Source organism: Hyaena hyaena, unplaced genomic scaffold (assembly GCF_003009895.1).
Source record: "Hyaena hyaena isolate Hyena2069 unplaced genomic scaffold, ASM300989v1 scaffold_761, whole genome shotgun sequence".
Taxonomy (NCBI): Eukaryota; Metazoa; Chordata; class Mammalia; order Carnivora; family Hyaenidae; genus Hyaena; species Hyaena hyaena.
The window spans coordinates 99,321-119,157 of NW_024081393.1; positions in this window are offsets into that span (position 1 = coordinate 99,321).

Here is a 19,837-nt window from a genome sequence, read left to right on the forward strand (position 1 = left end):
ATTAGTATTGAAAGACCTACATCATTAAAAGCTTAAATAAAGGTGGAATTCTGGAATTCTTTTTGAGGATATTATATTAGTTTGCTAAGGCTGCTGGAACAAATTACCACAAACTATTGGTATTTCTCACAGTTCTGGAGGCTAGACATCCAAAATCAACTTATTGGCAGGGCCACCCTCTCCTGAATGGCTCTGGGGGAGAATCCTTGCTTGCCTCTTGTGGTTTCTGGTGGCTCCCGGCAATCCCTGACAGTCCTCCATCTGTGGCAGCCTGGCTCCAATCTCTGCCTCTGTCTTCACAGGGTCTTTCGCCCTGTGCCCCCCTCTGTATCCCTGTATCTGCAAAGCTCCTTCTTCTTATTAAGACATCCGCCACTGGTTTTAGGGTCCACCTTAATCCAGGATGACATCAAATTAATTATGTCTGCAAAGACCTTATTTCCAAATAAGGTCATGTTCACAGATACATGAGATTAGGACTTTATCATTTCCTTTTGGGAGACACAGTTCAACTCATGACAGATAAATGCTTGTGATAATTCAAAGACATAGACATTCTCATAACTTGCTGTCAAGGATTTGGCAACTTTTCTGGAAGAAATTCAGCAATAATTATCAAGAGATGAAAAATGTTTCATTTATAATGCAAAAACATTTAAAAATACATACCATCTATACAAAAGCCTTTAAATTACATATCAAGTAATTTTAATACATAGTAAAATGCTAATGAATAATTTAAAGTAAAGAATAATTAGGAACCACAGTTCTTAAAGTGTGATAGTCATCAGTTAAAAGATATTTTTTTACGTGCCACAATTCTTTATTTTCCTTTTTATATGTTTGTATATATTTTTTCAGGTTTCCTCTAATGAACATACATATGTTTTACCTTTATAAATCAGGAAAAAAAAATAAAACAATGTTATTTAAAAATCCACCTATTCTTGTGGTCTTTGCAGCTGCAATGACCTCTCAATCTCCAGTTATAACAGATTGTATCTGTTCATCTGCTTTTCTGTCGTTTGTTTTCCTGAATTGTAATCATGTCTTTCCTTAGGCTCTTTTGATCAGTGCTGTTATTGTTTTTCATGTCCGACTGAAATAATAATGTACTATGTGTGATTACAGACTTGCTGAGGTAAATAGAAAATGATTCTGAAAAACAACTACTGAAAAAAACCCAGAATGCTACAAATATCTCTCAGCCACACATTCTGTGAGTCACATAACACTCTAAAAGCATGCTGAGAAATTATGCTATTTTATAAATGTGGCAGAGAACCATCAATGAAAGAGTAGTAAAGTGACCATACCAAGAAGGAAAAGAATCAAAGAAGATCATAATAACCCACAAATCAGAAACTGAGGAACTAAGCAGCTAAAACACACCTGGACTTTTTGGATTATCTCAGTATAATGGAGAACTTCCAAACTTTTTGTGTTAGCCTTGTTTCAATAAAACAAGGAGCCTAACATGCAGACTCGCCCTCGAATTCAGAAATGAGCACAGGCTGATAATGTTTTAATATCCAACATGTGTTGAGTGCTATGGAGACCTATCCAGACAATCCACTCTATTGGTCTGCAGTATAGGAATTTACAATCTTGTTGTGAACAACAGCCTGACATTGGAAACCTGGGAAAGGTTGGGGGAGGGGAGGGAGGATAGGCTAACTTTGAAGTTCAGTTACTGGAGTATCAACGTAACATAGAGTGATGAGTTAAAAAAAGGGAAGTTACACCTCAGAGCATAAATTTAAAACTGAATACTGCAGTCAAGAAGAGCACCAAGAAAAAGTGGGGCATTGGGAAAGCCATGAAAAAATGAGCTCTGACACTCACTGGCTACAATATCTCTGTTATAAATATGTGTTCTGATGACTTCAGAGAAGACACTTGGTTGTTAAAGAACCTGACATTCAGTAATAGTAAAATGAAACATCCTGGATTCCATTTGCCATCCAGTCTTCCTATTAACACTTCATGGATGAGAAAAGTCTTCAAATGTGTATACATGCTATTTTAATTAACTGAAGTTGTATATGGAAGTTACAGAGATATGTAATTGCAATGAGATGCCGCTACTTCTAAATCTGTCACATACCTGTTCTGACATGAGATTTTTTTAACCACAAGCAAGTATCAATAAGAAATGTATTTAAAGCAATGTCAGGCTATTTTTCTTATGTCAGATTGTAAACTTTAACAAAAATGACTGTGCTGATTGTTGGCACATATAGAGACAAATATACATTCTCATGATATTTTGAAGGACGTACAATGAGAACAGAATTTCTTGAATCCAACTGCTATCTCTGCGAACGAGACCACCTTTATTAGGGAGCTTCGCTTCTGGGAGTTCATCCCAAGAAGATATAAGGGATATTGTACAGCAGTATATGAACAAATGTTCATTCTAATCTTGTTTATAAAATTTCCAAAATAGGAAAATAATATTCAGGTAACAATTAAATATAATTATTTGATAATTATATACCTTATAGGAATTCATAGAAAAAAATTTTAGTTACATTTTTACTAATATGAGGAAGTATCTCTGCTATATGATTTACCAAATGAAATTTTAAAGATTTTAATTATTAAGATTATTAAGAAATGTGTGGTATGACCCCATTTTTATGTAGAAGATGTGATATAGGCCAAAAATTTGTTAGTCATGTAAGAGCAATCAAATGTATGTGTATTTTTTTGCTTTTGCTTCCTTATGATTTCTAAGATTGTACAATAGCCATGTAATAATGGCTGGTATCAAAATAAAATAGAGGGGGCAGCATATTCAATTCTTTCAACCATCTGAACTGCTAATTTGGATTGTCCTATATGGTCATCAGTCTTAAATACCTTAAAGTACTAGGTTGCTGTTTTTCTATATATATTTTTATTTTTGAGTGAGGGAGGGTCAGAGAGAGAGGGAGACACAGAATCTGAAGCAGGTTCCAGGCTCTGAGTTGTCAGCACAGAACCCAATGTGGGGCTTGAACTCACCAAATGTGAGATCATGACCTGAGCTGAAGTCAGATTTTAACTGACTGAGCACCCAGGCACCCCAATACTAATTTTCTAATAAGTCTTAAAGCACTACAGTTAAAACAATAGACAAAATTGTTATAAAATTGTTTTAGTATATTGTGAAAGCATTTGCCACTAAATATTAGGTTGTAAAATGATCATAATTACAGTATAGTGTATATGCAGTGTCTTCCTTAAGCCTATGGACAATTTTCAAGCACTTAAACTTGAACAGTTTAAGTTATGCCTACAGTAAGAGTTTCATTCCATAAACATTTATGGAGTACCTATTATAAACCAGGCGCTATTCTAGGTACTGGGAATAGAGCCATGAGCAAAATGGGGAAATTTCTGCTGTATGAAGCTCTCATTCTACTAGAAAACACAGATAAAAATCCTAATAAATAAGTAAACTCTATAGTGATGATATGTGATATGCAAGAAAATAAAGCAGAAAAGCCTAAATTGGCAGTGCCAGGTGAAGGGACAGTTGCAGTTTTTATAGAGGGATCAGGGAGTCAGAGGAAGGTGCTAGTGATTCCCCATTAGCCCATGCAGACTTTTCTCCACCCTTCTTTGCCCTGTCCGGTGGCCCAGGCAAATGATCTTTACACACTGCATCTTCCATTACTGCCTCGTCCATGCTCTCTTGTTCTCTGGAGTCTAGTTGAGTTGGATGATGGAAGTTACTAACAGGGAATCACAAGTGAGAGAGGTCTGATTATTTATCTCTCCCAACCACCTCCATGGGTCAGGGTTTGGTTGTGGCTCTGGTCTGCTTCTCTAGCCACAGTGATTGTTAGGTAACTTCTCCATCATGGGCAAAACTCTTGTAAAGACTCTTAACATTTCTTTCCCTACCCTTGCCTATCGAGTCTAGAGGTCGTAAGGGCTTCCCATCGGTGATTCTTCCATAGTGCATCGCCTCCCCCATTGCTTCTCTTTGCTCTATTCATACCTGTGTAAATAGTTCTTCCATTAAACTGTTGAAACACTCCCTTAAGTGTGCTGTTTCCTGCCTGGACACTTTCTGGCACTTTAATTTTTACAAACTTTTCCTCCCCCAGATAGACCTTGTACATTGTATTTGGAACAGTGGGTACATATTTGAAGAATGCAAACAAAGAATCTCCTTGTTGGAATGGATGGGATCCTGCTAATTTGTGGCCTGCACCGGTATTAGGATTACTCACACTGCCACCAGTGGTGACATGGGATGGAATGCTAGCGGAGGGTAAGGCGTTTGCAAATCCTGTGGTAGTGCAGCTTGTAGTCACTGTTATAAGGTGATTATAAAAACTGTGGAATATTTTAGCTTTCTCTAAATAACACAAAGGCATGAAAAAAGAGAGGCACGCTTGAATTCCAAACTCAAAACATGAGTGGAAATGCAACAGACTCTCAGGTAGTTATGAAAGAATCGTCTTATTTAGGCACAGAAAGACATAGCTTTCTTTGGGCCTGATTGCTGAGGTTACAGACTGTCAGTTCCAATTAAGTATGCAACACCTTCAGCCTCTTCTGAGAGAAAGATACATCTCAGGAATAGTACCCTGAGATGGGGCATGGAGACATGTGGGCAGACACAGACCAGATAGAAGCGCTCAACACTCAAATCCTCAACAATCCCTGGGAGAGAAAGCTGCATCTTCTTCCACTCCCTGACCCCAGAGAGCAAGCTTCTCCTTCTATAAAAACTTTAAATAATTTCACCAATAACAAGGCGTTACAGATGTTCTTGCTTGTCACACACACCAGTCCACTCACCTCCAGGCCCACGGGGATATTCAGATCTCAGCACAGCCTGGATATAAAAGTGAAAACCCTGCTCGAACATAGGATCTTGCCTATTTGCATAGCCAGGAGTTTAGGCAACGTAAATGGAAATTATTTACACAAATGTAAGACCATAGAGGACAAAATACAAGATTGATTTTAACTGAATTTAGGGAAACCCACCTGGGGTGAAGGTAATGTCAGCTCAAGGACTTGGGAGTACAGTTAACAGTGGCATGGTTCATTAACCGAATGAAAACTGAACTCAGTGGTGAAATACTGTCAATGAGGTTGAAATGACACTTCCTGACATGCTAAAGGAAGGAGTGTGAAGGAAGGCCTAGGGGATATTGGAGTGGATCTACTATTTTTTTTTTAAGTGTATTTATTTGTTTTGAGAGAGAGAAAGCATACAGGCAGGGGAGGGACAGAGAGGCAGGGAGAGATAGAGAATCCCAAGCAGGCTCCACATTGTCAGCACAGAGCCCCATGCAGGGCTCAAACTCATGAACCGTGAGATCATGACCTGAACTGAAACCAAGAGTTGGACCCTGAACTGACTGAGCCACCCAGGTGCCCCTGGTCAGGATCTGATTTGTGTAAGTTGCTCAGCCACCTCCTACTTTCTTCCTGGAAAGGCCAGAAGATTCTGTGTTCTTCAAAGATGCAGTGAAAGCTCTGGGATGATTCCCTTCTGTGGGCCAGGGATAATGATAGGGGACGATGGATTGGAAAAGGGATCTTTGAATTTAATTTTAATAATGAACTCCTGATCCTACATGTCAGAAGCAGGCCTAACCTATAAGATGCAACATGGCCACAGGTTTATTCCATTGAACTTTCTCTACATCTTCCCCAAATGGAGGAAGATGGTAGTAGAATTCTACACCAGAGATGAACATGCACAGACTTATTGTTATTAGACCTACACAGAGTGTCTTCACTGAGGTTAATCCTTAGAAATAAAACCACCACTAATATCTACAGATTAGAGTGAGGTTTATTGAAGTACAATGATAAATCGAATCTTGATTTGAGTCTGTCTGATGGTGGAACCAGTAACCCATCCTGTGATTATTTACTTACCCTAAGAATGCACAGTAAGAATGTATATAAGTAGTAACTGGCAAAATTTTCCGTATTAATTACCTGACTGTAGAGTAGGGGCTGTTGATAGAAAAATTTTATCTGTAGTGGAAGCCCCTATAAATGCTACGCTCCATCCAAAATAGAATATTCAAGGCAAAACTGCACCTATAGGAGACTTACAGAGATTACCACTATCATTAACATCTTGACAAATGCAGGGTTTGCAATTCTTACATCCCTGTTTAACTTGTCTCTTTAGCCATTACCAAACCAAATGAGTCTTGAATAATGAGTGTATTTTCTTCAGGATGATCATTTGCTAGAGCTAATCCCAGATGCTCTCAATATGATTGTCACAAATCAGGCCTGGGTATTTGATGCACAGCTATTGCATAAGAAATCACTTTCTTTTCAATTCCCATCAACGAAGATAAATAGAAGTATTGACCAGCTCCTAGAATGGTAGAAGAATTTTGTTTCCTGGATGTAGCATAAACAAGCAAGCACATTATATACATTATAATAGTCTAGTGTAATAGACTGGCAAGATATTCATAGTTCCTCTGGACTATAACGGAGGGAAGAATTGACACAGTCCTGAAATAAGGCAGTGAACATATGCTGTTGAATTTTCCTGGTGCAATTCAATTACCTCTACTTATCTTTGTCAAGGGGAACAGACCTTTAAAATGGACAATTTTGTAGCATGTAAAATATTATCTTGGTAGAGCTGATATCAAACAAAAAAGAATAGTTTCTGGGAGGGTGGAAGGGATGGGCAATTGTGATTTTTTTTTTTTTATTTATCAAATCTTGTCTCTGACTTTCTCTGCTGCCACTCTACACCCCTCAGAGGCTTTTCTTCCCAGTGTGTATCTCCCAGACTGTTTAATTCTTCGTCCTCTAGTCAGCCGATGAGTGACCTCAGCAGTCAATCACAGGATGGAAAGAGAAAGAAATGTCAGAGTACTCATTCCCTTTACTCACTCCCTGATAATCTATAGTTTATTGGTATTTATTTCTCTATCTATAGCCATAAGCTCCTGTAAACAGATAATGTTCCTCTCAATATCACAGCTCTCATTGCATTCAGGGAACAGTGATTTCACTCTAGAATGGTAATGGCTTCCAGCTGTTGCTAATCTTTCGATGCTTTACCATACCTTTCCAGCCTTTATAAATAGTCCCTAATTATCGCTTACAGGCGTTTGCGCTTCCATCTCTTCTGTCGGTACCTCAGTGGACGTGGAAGGTCAGACTGAGATGTGAGAAGGTAAGATTTGCAAAAATATTTTATGAAGGAACTAACAATAGGGACAAACTTGGAACGAATGCTCTATTCTAATATAAGAGCAAATGCTAAGGCCTTGAGGCAAAAGTGTAACTTTTGCTTAAGAAGCAGCAAAGAGGCAAATTTTATTGAAGTGGAGAAAGCAAGGACAAAGTTGGTATACATTGAGGTTGGAAACAGTAGATGTTGGAAAGACTTTGAGATCACGAAGGAACTGCAAGGTTGTTGTGGAGACTTCAAGTTTTATGCTATAAAATGGGAAACCCATTGGGGGGGTTTAAATTCAAAAGTTAAGTTGTTCAACACGATCACTCTGGCTGCTGTGATGTCCATAAAATGTAGGGGGCAAGTTTGGCAAGGATACTTGGGAATAATCTTGCAGTAATTCAGGCTGGAGACCCCGGTGGCTTAGGATAAAGTGATGGCTGTGGAGGTGATGACAAGTAGTCATAGTCTCAGTACAGTTTGAAAGTAAAACCAATATTTGTTGATTGGGTAAGAGTGTGAAAGAAATGAGATGCAAGAGTAACTACACCTGTTCTGATCAGAGCACTGGAAAGACGAGATACACCATGAAGTGAGATGACCTTTGCATGGTTTCTAAAGAAAACAGAATAGCCTTTGCATTATCAATATACACCTTAATGCTTCTGAAGAAACTCCGATCACCCATTGTTTTATTGTTCGGTGGTTTTATGAAGTTGTTCTAAATAACCAGTTGAAATTTTCACAACTTAGTTTACTCACTTTAAAAGAACATGGGGTTTTCATACTTTATTTTCATAACAGTGTATGGGACTGTATAAACCAAAGAATTGTTTGATAATGGCTCCTCTCTTAGAATCGTTCATTTTTCCCCCCCATATAAATAATATGCTGTATTACAAAGGAAAATGATAAAAGCTAGGCTGGGATTCTGAGGATCATAAAACATACTGTCAAGGGTACTTTTTGGAAAAAAAAAATTCAAGAAGAATTTATTGCATGTGGTTAGGTCACTGACGTCAAAGCATGATGTCTCTCAAGAACAGATGTAGGTTTTCAAGAATTTCATCAATTAAACACATTGTTTTCTTAGAAGTGTTTCAGTTTACAGTAATTAGAATCTGATGTCTCTCTAAAGGAATCTGAAGCTGTTGCTGTAAATGGTGCCACAAGTGACATAAGATAAAAATGAACTATATCGAATTGTTAAGACATTGTTTCAGGCTCTATATTTTCTTTTTAAGTTTATTGAAACTTTTAAAAGAACTTTTTTAAATATTCAGACATAATTTAAATGTGATTAAACACTGTCTACACGTGGGTTCATCAAGGCAAATTCATGAAGAGAATGTTGTCTTGAATTCCTTTTAATGAAAGTTTCTTTAATGTTCTTTTTATTTCTGAGAGAGAGAGAGAGAGCGTGAGCAGGGGAAGGTCAGAGAGAGAGGGAGACACAGAATGTGAAACAGGCTCCAGGCTCTGAGCTGGCTGTCAGCACAGAGCCTCACTGGGGCTCGAACCACGAACCGTGAAATCATGACCTGAGCCGAAGTCGGACGCTTAACTGACTGAGCCACCCAGGTGCCCCGAGGTTTTTATTAAAATATGTATGTAGAGGGGCGCCTGGGTGGCTTAGTCGGTTAAGCGTCCGGCTTTCGCTTAGGTCACGACCTCGCGGTTCGTGGGTTCGAGCCCCGCGTCGGGCTGTGTGCTGACAGCCAGCTCAGAGCCTGGAGCCTGTTTCGGAGTCTGTGCCTCCCTCTCTCTCTGACCCTCCCCTGCTCACGCTGTTTCTCTCTCCTAGAAATAAATAAAACATAAAAAAAAAATTTAAAAAAAAATAAATAAAATATGTATGTAGAATAGTTATACATAAAGGTTGCAATCCTGGTTTTTAAACTTCTCTGCCCCACTTTAATAGGATTGATTTGTATTGAAAAATATTTTTAACAGCCTACCAAATGTCAATTTAAGATTACTGAACAAATTTTCAGAGTCTAGAGTGTTGGAATCTAAATGCCAGAAAGAGATTTGTCCTTAGTTCCTCTTCATTCCTAACCATCCAGTCCCATTCAATAATGGCATGTAAATAGCTCTGCAGTATATACATTTCTTCCCATATTTATTGTCACTTGTGTTATATATGAGAATCTCAAGGAAGCTGACCTCTCGCTTTCACCCTAATCTTTTTACATCCAATCTGAATTGCTCTGAGTGATTGTCAGTACTCAATGACAAAGATAGCGCTTTGTAATACAAATCTGATCAAGTCATGTGTATAAAGCCCCTCAGGGCTTTCCATTGTTCCAATCATCATGCCCCAAATGAAACCCTTAGAAAGCCTTAGGATACTTTTTTTTTTAAATAGTAGGATTTTTCAATAATTAAAAAGTAAAGATAAAAAAATGACTGCACTACAGTTGACTCAAAATGCTTCTTGGTATGAGTTAGATAATGCTACCTGTTTGTATTACAATAGGAGTTTAAGCCTTAAGTTGTGAATCTGTTCCTGGTGGTATAAAAAGTTGCCCTGAATCCAGGTATCATTGATGTACCTCACCATTTCCCTTAAGTGTTCACTCTCCCCCAAGATGCACTCCCTGAATGCATGATTGCTGGCAGGCACTGAGAGTAATGGTGGGTTTTTGAGAACTCCGTATTTTTTTTCATCTTTTGCTGTTGATTGTTCTTTCCATAGTCATCTGTTTGATGGCATTGCTCATGTCAAAGTTGATCCGGCTTCAGCTGTAATTGTTCCTTAGGTCTCTCTCACTGCCTTACAGGTACCTTTGAGGAGCCTGAAATTAAGTCCTCCATTAAGAGCAACCTTGGGCTGCACGTAGCCCAGTTCCCGGAAAAGCTTCAGCTGAAACCACCCTCCGGACCACCCTGGGATCAGCCAATCAAAAGAAATGTGTAACATTCCTGTGTCTGAGTCAGGGCTGGGAACTGCAGGTAGTTACTCTGTACAAACTACCAATCACTCAAGCTTGCCTAAACCCCACGTAGGCCCTTTGAGCTCACCTTATACTTGGTCATTTTCGAGATTCGGGCACAACACCTTTCCTTATTTTCTCCAACTTCCCAAACTCTGCATCTCTCTGTCCTTTGCCTCACCTGTGCTGACTTCCTTGAACATTTCCTGAATTTTCCACGCACCCCCTTCCAGTTTTCATACGTGCTCTTCTTTCCACCACACAGCTTAAAAGTTCCATCTTTCTGTAAGCTTTGTCTTTTTAAAGAATGGTTTAGGTGTCCCTGCTCTCCTACCATATCATCCCAGTGTATTAGTCACCCTCTGCAACTCATCTAATTGAAAGTGTCTTAAGCGTCTATCATTTTATTCCCAACACAGGTTTTCTGACCAAAAAAAAAAAAAAAAAACTGATTTGATGGAATCACATTGAAATTTCTTGCAGGACATTTATTTACTTATTTTTGAAGCCACCAAATAAAAGTTGTTAAAACTGCAGAATATGCAAAACTTAACATATTAACAATCACGTTTGTTGGAATCCCTCCTCTTCACTCTGCGAACCTGCTTTCCCAACACAGTAGACATCTAGTGGCCACAGAGAGGCTGTGGGGAAAAAAAAAAAAATCAGATTGATTGATTTTGGACAGCCTATAGAGCCTTACATGACCCAACCCCATCTCCTAGCACACTCAGGCCTCCTCCAGCCCCTGGATATCTTGCAGCTTTCCTTGCATGCTCGATCTTTCTTGAGGCTCCTTGTATGTGTAACTGTCTCTGCCCTCAGTTACTTGCAGGACTTCCTCCCTGATTTAAGTCTTGCTCAAACAACAGCCAAAGGAATTGGTGCCTGAGGTTCTTTGTCTAAAATATCAGTCCTTAGGAGCCTCCACTCTCCTGCCCCACTCTAATTTCTGTGTTTTCTTTTTTTCTTTTATTTTATTTCTGAGAGAGAGAGAGACAGAGACAGCATGAGCAGGGGAGGATCAGAGTGAGGGAGATACAGAATCTGAAGCAGGTTCTAGGCTCTGAGCTAGCTGTCAGCACAGAGCCCGACACAGAGCTTGAACCCACAAACTGTGAGATCATGACCTGAGCTGAAGTTGGACGCTTAACCAACTGAGCCACCCAGGAGCCCTAATTTCTGTGTTTTTCTAAGTAGCTCTTTACAGTACCTGATTTGTGTGTTTATGCATTTCTTGACTTCCCTAATTAGAATATAAACTCAATGATAACAGGGCTTCTTTTATAAACAGGTATATTTCCAGTATGTTCAGTGAGTATTTCTGGATGGAAAGAAGGCTGAAAATTTTTTAACTGTAAATTTAAGCAGTTTATTTAATGCTTTAAACCCACCTGAATAGCTGACTTTGCCATACACTCAATGAATTGGGCGTGTAGTCCTTTGTCTTTTAATTAATTTCAAATAACGGATGGAATGGTAGTTTGGGTGACTGTGTATAAATAATCCTGTCAATTATATTTTAATATATTGTGAATACAGTGAAGATCTACAGATTATAAAATTTCAATAGATTATAGACACAGGATGTTTACTAAGTCCTTGGACTTTTTTTCTTCAATGGTTATGTTTTAACAGAGTTGTCACTGTGGTATGTATTCCATAAATATTTACGGATGGACCATTGCAAAGCACTATGGGACATAGAAGGGGTTCTGGCTGGGTCAATACAGATATTTTATTCTGCTACAATGACATTTACAGTGGTACTAGTGATCGCAAGGGAACCAACCTTGTCCTTCTGAAAAGCAAAATTGTTTCAGAGAACTTCTTAAGCAGCAGAAGTCCTCTTTTCTTTTTAGCTTCATTGAGTACCGAGCTGCACGTGGCTATTTCCCGTGTGGGAGAGAAGCACATCTATAAGTTGTATAAAGATGACTCACAGAACTAGAAACCAGTGACAGACAAAATCTTACAGGCATCTGTGGTGTGGTTTGAGCTGGTCTGATTTTTCAGCTGTCTTCAGATACTTGGGTGTTGAGCTTTTCTTCATTTCTCTGCTGTGGAGAAATAGGTTCTAGCATGTAAATGGGTTAGAAAAAAGTTTCGGGCTCAAAGCCGCCACCCTGGGGGTGAAAACACCAGAGGTGAGCTAGGGAGATAATGTAATAGGATCACAAGTAACTTGTTATATCACCTGCAGGAAAATACTTTCCAATTTCCTGGCGCAGATGTACCTTAGTCACAAATTCCACTTGCCATCCACCCCAGACCCTTTGCTTCCTAGACACAGAAGTTCATGATTACTGTCTGATTGCTTTCTCCACATTCACTTGTGTAAGATCCTGTTTTCTTCACATGGGTAATTATCTTGTGAGCTCAATAAATACAGAGACCAAAACCCTGGTGGGGGCTCTAGGCTCCTCCTGGACATTAGCCTCTCTCATATTTAATTCTGTGTCCACTTTCTTGCTGAAAAAGAACTCCAGACTCCATCTGCAACACTGTGCTAGCACCAAACATATCCAGTGCATTGCTTGTTATTGATTAAGCTAGTACAAATTGATTTCTGTCTTTGTAACAAAGAGTTCTGGTTAACATAAAGATTATTCATAACAGGAGATTTAGAAAAGAAATTGATAGATATGAACTCCATGAAGTTTGATGATGATATAAAACCTGGAGATAAATCAGTACTTGGAATTGCCCTCGGGATACTATATGAACAAATTGAAAATCACAAATATCATGAGATACCATTTGGAACTGAGGGCTGTGAGTATTGGGGGGAAAGAGGATATCACATAATTTGTTTAAGATTATATTTACATCTTCAATTTAAAAATGTAGAAATATTTTAAAAAGTAGACAATGTCAAGTAGACAAAAGTATTGTCTAACTGACTAATGGAAGGGAATTTAGCCTAGATTGAGAGTACTAAAGCTGTGTCTACACTACTAAACCACATAGGCATATTTGTTACCTAAATTTTGTCATGAAAGCGAGTATGATGACAATTTGATTTTGACCATTTTTTCAATTGCTGCAAACCTCCCCCCATAATAAGGCAACTCTGTAGACTGAAGATCTATGAGATCAAGTCAGAATCTTTAAGTTGTTTAACAGGTTGCTATACTGCAGGAATTTAACAGTGTGAAACGAGGTGTATGTAGCCAAAAGAAAAAGATTTCTTCATGTAAACAATCAGGAAAGGATGTCCAGAGCTAGAGTGACACACACATTGTATGTAGAGACAAATTTTGGATCCATAGGCTTAAATTGTATTACAAGGCAGTGAGTGAGGCCATTAGCCCTGGGGCTCAGCTGCTCTGTGGTTTCACAACAAGTGACACACAATCAAGTGTTGGCACTTTGGGTCTAGAGTGTCACAGAAAGGTGATGGGACTCCCAGCTGTCACAATGAATTACCTTCCAATAAAATGATACTTGTCACTTGTCATATCAAGCACTAATGTCGCTTGTCATATCAAGCACTAATGCTGCATGTGTATTACTTGAACCAACTTGTGATTCTACAATGCCTAGATATTTTTATCAGGTGAAGATAATTCACAGTGGAAAATAACAGGATCTTTGAACCCAATCTGGGTTTGAAATCTTGATTTTACTACTAGGCTCTGGGATTTAGGGAAAATGGTTGTTTTATGCATGTTTCCCTAACATGAGAGATGGGTTGCTAATGTAGAACATAAAATTAACAAAAGTTGTGTAATACCTCAATTACTTACAGCCATTATTAGCATTACTCTCTTCAGTATTACATGACTACAGTAAAAATTAGTGTAAATCCTGACCTCTAAGAGATGAGGTCTGTGGAAGAATTGTCTAGAATTGCACATCTAAAAATGATCATAGTAGGGTTGTCTAGCTGGTTCAGTTGGTTAAGTGTCTGACTTCAGCTCAGGTCATGGTCCCGTGGCTCATGAGTTCGAGGCCAACATTGGGCTGTCTGCTGTTAGCACAGAGCCTGCTTCTGATCCTCTGTCCCCCCATCCTCTCTGCCATTCCCTGCTCACTCGTGCTCTTTCTTTCTTAAAAATGAACATTAAAAAACATTAAAAATGATCATGGTTTCTGGAATGGATCTGAAATCAACTGCTCAAATTTTGTCTGTAAGAATTTACTAAGAGTTAATACCAATGCATACTTTGCTCAACAGTTATAATTAGCCTTCAAGAATTTTCATGCCTTAAGTAGTCTTTTGAGAATAAAGCTTTTAAGAATGACTTAATTGATTAAGCAGCAGTACACCAAAATTGTTTCTGGGAGAATCAAGAAATTGTAATCCAGATCTCTTAAGTGTTGGCTATAACGTAATCCTAATTACTTGGGTTATAGGATTTTTCAACAGCTGAGGCATTTGAATAAACAAGGCCACCAAGTAGGATTTCCTTGTAAGTCCAGATCAGGGTATAATGTCAGTTTCATGAGTGACAGTCGATGCTAGAGGATAACAGAACAGATGACAGGCCAATAATGGGAAAATAAAAGGGGGGAAATAGTGCCTTTTTTTTATTAGAAACTTGTATTAGATCAAGACCACATTCAACTCCTGATCCTTTACACTCTAATATTTGAGTAAAAGTTGTCTGCTATTCTTTATAAGTCTTCTTAAGAAAATTAATAGTGATCCATAACATCTGAAGATCTTAGGATTCATAAGATTTATATACCACTCAGTAGTTCAACAAATTTTTATTAACTAACTTCAACAAATATTTCTCCATTCTGTACTAGGCCTTGGCATCCCTGAACAGATTTTCCAGAAATAAACTTGGCCTTTTGCTTCCGCTAACAAACTGAAAGAACTATTTGTACAAGAGGGTTTTTTTTAGCTACAAGATAACAGGAAAAAAAATTGAGACTAATCGCTATTCAGAATCCCAATATTTTATTACTATGATACATTAATATTTTAATTGTGGGGCATATTTAAAAAAAATGAATTGTACTGAGTGGTATTTTAGGAAAATATGAGGTTAAGAGTCCGATCTCCTAAAAAACTAACAATAACAATACAGTAACAAAATCTAAATTTGTTCAAGATTTAAATATAAAAGAAATTACAAAAATAAGCTAGAAGGAAATACAATTAAAGAAAGACCACATCATCGCAGTTGACTGCATGAAAACTGTATTAATCAAAAGCCTCAGAAATGGTAACTTTGAATCCTGCAATTTTGCTTCTAGGAATTGTGAGTTATCAATAATATATGTATACACACAATAATATATGTATATACACTTATGTACAGAGATATTTGTTGCAAATAGATTGTGAGTAGCAAAAAATCAAAATAAAAAAATGAAACCTAGAACTTCATGTCTAACAACAGAATGACCTTATTTGTTATAGACCTAAAAGGGATAATACATTTTTAAAGAACTTTAAGGAAATGGAGTAGTGGTAGTGATGCATTAAGTGAAAGTAGGGTACAAACACAGCGCAGTTCCACTGATGAAAAAAAAGAAAATAAATAAATGTTGATGATTCTGGAGTGGCAGAATTAGGATGATTCTGTTTGACCTATTCTTTTTTTAAGTTTGTTTTATTTATTTTGAGAATGAAAGAGCACAAGTGGGGGATGGGCAGAGAGAAAAATTCCAAAACAGACTCCCCTACTGTCAGTGAAGAGTGGGACATGGGACTTGAACCCATAAACCATGAGATCATGACCTGAACCAAAAACCAAGAGTTGGATGCTTATGCAACTGAGACTCCCAGGCTCCTTTTGGTATGTTCTTTATTTTCAATTTTTAAAAGGTCACATTAGTGTCATGTTTAAGTCAAACATCAAACTAGAAAATGTGGCATATACAAAAATGGGATTTTGTCTAGCTTTATATGTGTGAGGAAGACACTTGACAAACTTCTTCATTGCATGTTAGCTTTTTTAATCTATCGGCAAAGAGCTTATTCACAGTAAAATAACCTGAGACAACTGAGAACTTTCTGTAAATGTCCATTATGTGAACAATATTAATCATATAAGTGGTATTTAGCCATGACCAATTTTACTGAGGGATCTGGAAGATGTATCACACTTTTGTTTTCTCCCATGTTTCCCCTAAAAACAGAGTTTGATACCTTATGTGTTCATGGTAGTGTATATGGGATAGTCTTCAAATAGTTTAACAAAACCATCAGAACGTCAGCAGGACAACATTCCTTTTAATGGAAAGAGCACAGAGGACTTTGACTGCTGTCTTTCTTCCTCGAGAACATCTAGTTGCTACCATCCTGGCTAAAATGATGTTTCAGTTTGAAGCAAGTTAGTGTAACAGTCAACACTAAAACCATGAGGACATTGTACAAAACTTAAAATACCTTCTGTTTAGAATACCTTCCCTTGATCAGAAACTTTTATCCAAATGTATTTACACTAACCAAATCTTCACAATTTAATGACTGATTCGTGCCTACTAATGCACACATTGTACTAATAGTATATTTAAACCGTGTGTGAAGCAAACCACAAGATTGTCATCTTTAATAGTTTAGTATGTTCTATAACATGATACAACAGAAATGATAAATGACAAAAACTGTAGCAGTTGATGGCCTACTTTAAAAATAAGACCATAGGGTATCTCCAGGTGCATGTGTTAATGTATGGTTCTTACACCCAAAATACACATAGGAGTTTCTTTCATTGGTATCTAATTTCACTTAATAGTCTGTGAGCCAATGAAGACAATAACCTCTCTTTATGAAAGTAAACAATGGATTATTTGAGGGGCTACAATCATCCGGAAAAGTGAGAAGATAAATTAGGATCAAGGAGGGGAAAGAAGTCCAAGTGATGCATTCATCAGACTATAAAGATAATACAACTGACTTTCAGAAATGGAAACAGCACAGTAGAAGAAAAGGCATAACCTTGGTTCCAGTTCATAAGCTATCCCTTCTTAAGGGCACGGCTGTGGGAAAAATAATAGCCACTCTAGAGTGAGGAGGTGTGGTAGAACCCCCCCCTAAGGAATGTGGTAGAGGCTGCCTCAGAACAAAGGAAGGCAATGTGGTCCAATCAACTCCTATACATGTCTGCATAGCTCTGATAGGACTCTGTAACTTGGAATGTGTCCAATCAGACTATATGTGTCATCATGTATGGGAGACCAGTAGAAATGGCATAAAAGGCTACACCCTTGCTGTACTCAGGGCTCAGTTTTTTTCGGGTATGAACCTACTGAGCCCGTGTGGGCAGAAATAAAGTTGCTTCCTGGACAAAGAAAGCCTTGGTGTCCTGTCTCTCTGTGCAAGAATTCTGCTGTAGAGGTAGCTTTTCAGGTGCCATAATGTGACTTTCCTAATCATCAAAAACAGTTGAAAGAAATTATCAGGACCTGGCATATACTAGGTACTTAATAAGTATTTATTATTTTTATTACTTTCAAATATTTATGTTAGAATAGACTCATGTGACACATAATATCAATTTCACCTGCCAAGTCAAACACGGACAAATGTGTTTAAAACAAGTGTGTTTAAACTAGGCAGTTACATTTTAAATGTTCTTTCCAGCTCTACAAACTCTTTTTGTAGAATTTCTTGGTCTTGAGCAGTTGTAGGAACCTTGTCATGGCCTGTCCTTACTCCACTTTCTCCCCTGGCGGAGAGGCAATGATCACTCCTCTCCTTCAACCACAGGTATTTCTCCTGCCTTTGGTCATTTTATGAATTCCCCATGCCCCCAACTCTCACAACAGCTGTTTTTGACTTTCTAGTCTTTACATCACAGCTTGGAAATAGGAAAATATGCTCAAATACAAACTGACAATAGCAACAGTTTTCATTATTGAAAACTCAAGATTTATTGGAAGTTGTCACAGTTCCCAAAGGTAGCCATGAAGATGATACACGTACTAGCCATAACAACATTGTAAAAGACCTCAGTTTTGCAGATTTTCTTGTGTATGGCCTCATGGTAGAAGAGAACTCCATATTTTAACTATAAGTTTAGGTAAAATTTGAAGCTAAAAAATCTATAAACCTACAGATTTGAACCTATTTGAAAGTATACATCTATAGTTCTATAGGGAGAGAAGTTTCCATTCTGATACCAACATTCTGTTCCACATGCTCAAAGCTGTTGATGGGTGTTAGCCCAGTCACCTGACTTCTCTACATTCATCCAAATTTTGCTTGCTTAGACTCCAATTTGCTGGTCTTTTGGAAAAAGACTGTTTTTCCAGGACAAAATACTTGGTCATGCTGGTCTCTGAGAGAGTTGATCTGGCCAAGCTTTCTCCAACCTGTTCTTGGGGGAATCTCCACAGAGTTGGCTTCTGTGACAGGTCACTTTAAATTCCTCATACACACTGTATGTATAGTGATGGTCCTCAGGTTTTTCTTCCATATGCCCTTTGTTCAGCATTTATTGGTACACTTGGGCATATCAGATTTTTACATTTCCTCTGTCTTTTTCACTACCATAGTCCTGGGCTATACATGCCAGCCTGAAGAAGAGGTCAGCCGATATGAAATAAAGCATCATTGCTTCTGAAAAGTTAAATCTAGGACTGTAGAGAAAGCTCTGGTTGAATCGATACTTTTTCAATAATGTATTCCCATTTGAGGAGAAAAGGAAGGTACAGAAATGTTAACAATTCGATCTACATGTACTCAAGCAGCAAGAGTTTGAGTATGATCCATTGCCAGATCTTCCTGACTTGAAAGGCTTCTCTCTGCTCAGTCAGCAGCCACCATCAGCAACCACAGGACATTCTTGCTCTCTTACACCTGATACCAAGTCTGGGCCAGATGCCGATTGATCATATCACCCTTTCCAGTTGAATCTGAACTTAACCGTACCATAATCTTTCTCAAAACAAACACGCACACCAGCACTAGCAATTAGCAAGAGTTGGCACGCAAACAGAAAGCTGTTTTCTATTTCAGAGTTAGAATGCTCTCTGTCTCTCTCTCTCTCTCTCTCTCTCTTTCTCTCTCTGAAGTTTAGCTCTTTGTTCACATACCTGCAGAATGGGAGAATTTGACTAGAAAATTTCTAAAGACTTTGGTGAGCTTAAAAACTAGTGTGGCAATCTATATATTCTCAGAAAATACATAATTTAGGAATTCCTAGGTATTCTCCATTAAAAAATATTTGAATTCAGTATGTTTACAGCATGAAAGTAGTGTCACCTATGAACTCACATTCATTCTGCATCCCTTCAAACATTTTTCCTCAGGGTGGAAATTTCTCATGCTTGATCACAGCCCAAAGATAATTTGGTCCTGGAAAATACACACACCATATCTTTATTCATCTAGACGTCTTATCCTGTATGTGAAGAAAAAGAAACAAAAAATGAAGAGCCACACACAGTTGAAATATTCCATGTGTCTGGTCTTTACTGAGGCATGCTCTCCTGAGAATAACCATTTGAAATATGTTTTACAAATTGAATTTTTAATGGAATATATGAAGTATGAGGTCAGGAGAAATTCTTTAGTTACTTCTTTGAAGTTTAATGTTTTAAAAATAACGCCAATACAGACTTAGGAATCTCAAAATTACATAACTGTGGTTTAGTCTTGCTTTTTAACCTAGAGGTAAAATCTTCTTCCCTTATGAAGGACAGCGGCAAAGTACTGCTCTGAGAAATCTCTTTTCTACCTGCCCCGCTCCACCCTGCATCCCTCCTTTTGGCCAAAATTATGCTCACATCTGCCCAAAGCAGAGGAAGTCCCAGCAGCCAC